Source organism: Octopus bimaculoides, chromosome 26 (assembly GCF_001194135.2).
Source record: "Octopus bimaculoides isolate UCB-OBI-ISO-001 chromosome 26, ASM119413v2, whole genome shotgun sequence".
NCBI classification, from domain to species: Eukaryota; Metazoa; Mollusca; class Cephalopoda; order Octopoda; family Octopodidae; genus Octopus; species Octopus bimaculoides.
The window spans coordinates 10251028-10253233 of NC_069006.1; the positions used below are offsets into that span (position 1 = coordinate 10251028).

The 2206-nt window shown below is 41.7% G+C and overlaps 1 protein-coding gene across 1 annotated transcript in view; it reads left to right on the plus strand.

Moving 5' to 3' along the window:
* LOC128250891 (uncharacterized) overlaps positions 1-2206 on the plus strand; it is a 31141-nt gene that overhangs the window by 18637 nt on the left and 10298 nt on the right. The gene's annotated exons all lie outside the window — the stretch shown is intronic.

Sequence of the window (2206 nt, forward strand, 5' to 3'; positions counted from 1 at the left end):
TATATACACACACAGTGGAGGCACAATGGCCCAGTGGTTAGGGCAGCAGACTTGCGGTCATAGGATCATGGTTTCGGTTCCCAGACCGGGCGTTGTGAGTGTTTATTGAGTGAAAACGCCTAAAGCTCCTCAAGGCTCTGGCAGGGGATGGTGGTGAACCCTGCTGTACTCTTTCACCACAACTTTCTCTCACTCTTACTTCCTGTTACTGTTGTGCCTGTTTTTCAAAGGGCCAGCCATGTCACATATATGTATGTATATATATGTATGTATGTATGTATGTATATATGTATGTATGTATGTATGTAGGTATTTGTGTGTCTGTGTTTGTCCCTCCCACCATCGCTTGACAACCGATATTGGTGTGTTTACATCCCTGTAACTTAGCAGTTTGACAAAAGAGAATGATAGAAGAAATACCAGGCTAACAAAGAATAAGTCCTGGGTTCGATTTGTTCAGCTAAAGGCGGTGCCCCAGCATGGCCACAGTCAAAATAACTGAAACAAGTGAAAGAATAAAGAATAAAAGAATACAAAAATAAAAGAATACAAAAATAAAAGAATACAAAAATAAAAGAACACAAAAATGAAGGCTCATGGCTCAGTGGTTAGGGTATTCAGCTCAAGATCTTGAGGTCATGAGTTCAATTCTCAGCAATGTGTTGTGTCCTTGAGCAAGACACCTTATTTCCCATTGCACCAGTCCACTCAGCTGGCAAAAATGAGTAGTAGCTGTACCTCAAAAGGCCAGCCTTGTCACACTCTGTGCCTGTGGAGTGTCACATGTCACATGTCTGTGGAGTGCTCAGCCACTTGCACATTAATTTCATGGGCAGGCTGTTCCATTGATCGGATCAACTGGAACCCACATTGCTGTAACTGTCACGGTGCCAGTAATACACACACACACACACACATATATGTATGTGTATATGTATTGTTGTTGTTGGCACTCCGTCGCTTAAGACGTCGAGGGTTCCAGTCGATCCGATCAACAGAACAGCCTGCTTGTGAAATTAACATGCAAGTGGCTGAACACTCCACAGGCACATGTACCCTTAACGTAGTTCTCGGGGATATTCAGCATGACACAGTTGTACCCTTTGAATTACAGGTACAACAGAAACAAGAAGAAAGAATGAGAGAAAGTTGTGGTGAAAGAGTACAGCGGGGTTCGCCACCATCCCCTGCCGGAGCCTCGTGGGGCTTTTATGTGTTTTCGCTCAATAAACACTTACAACGCCCGATCCGAGAATCAAAACCGCGATCCTACGACCATGAGTCCGCTACCCTAACCACTGGGCCATTGCGCCTCCATTCCAACATGGAGAATGGATGTTAATAGATGATGATGATAATGAACAAGCTTCTTTCAGTTTCCATCTACTGAATCCACTGGGTAGGTTTTTGTTGAATGAGAGTTATAGCAGAAGACATTTGCCCAAGGTGCCATGTGACTGGACTGAACCTGGAGTAACGAAATCAGGAAGCAAGCTTCTTGCCACCCAGCCATGCCAGTGCCTTTTAAATTTCTCCTCAAATATCTTTTAAAAAGGTTATTTTTCTAAGTTTCAAATGAACATCGTTAGTATTTATATAACAAACAAACACTTCCAGAAGACCACAGTCTAAATATTCATTAACCTACTTTGGAAATATGAAGCTTCTATGTTTTCTACTTCAGACCACATTTGTCTCTGTCTGTTTGTCACTGATGTTTTATGGTGATTGTTATACACGCACATCTGTTTAGTTTATATATATTTAATTATTTTTCATACTTTTTTTAAAGTATTTGTCTTTTGGTTTCATCACCATCACCATCACCATAACATTGTCATCATCACCATCATCATTATCATCATGTTCAGCAGCAGTAGTAGCAGCTGCAGCAGAACAGCATCAACAGCAGTAGTAGCAGCTGCAGCAGAACAGCATCAACAGCAGTAGAAATTCCAATAAAACCATCATCGCCACCGCCACCGCCACCTCAGTGGAATTTGAACTTGGAATGTATTGACAGGCAAAATACCACTAAGCATTACATCCAGCGTGCTAACAATTCTGCCATCGTCACTGCCTTAAGGATGATGATGATGATGATGATGATGATGATGATGATGATGATGATGATGATGATGATGATGGTGATGATGATGATGATGATGATGATGATGATGATGATGATGATGATGATGATGATGAT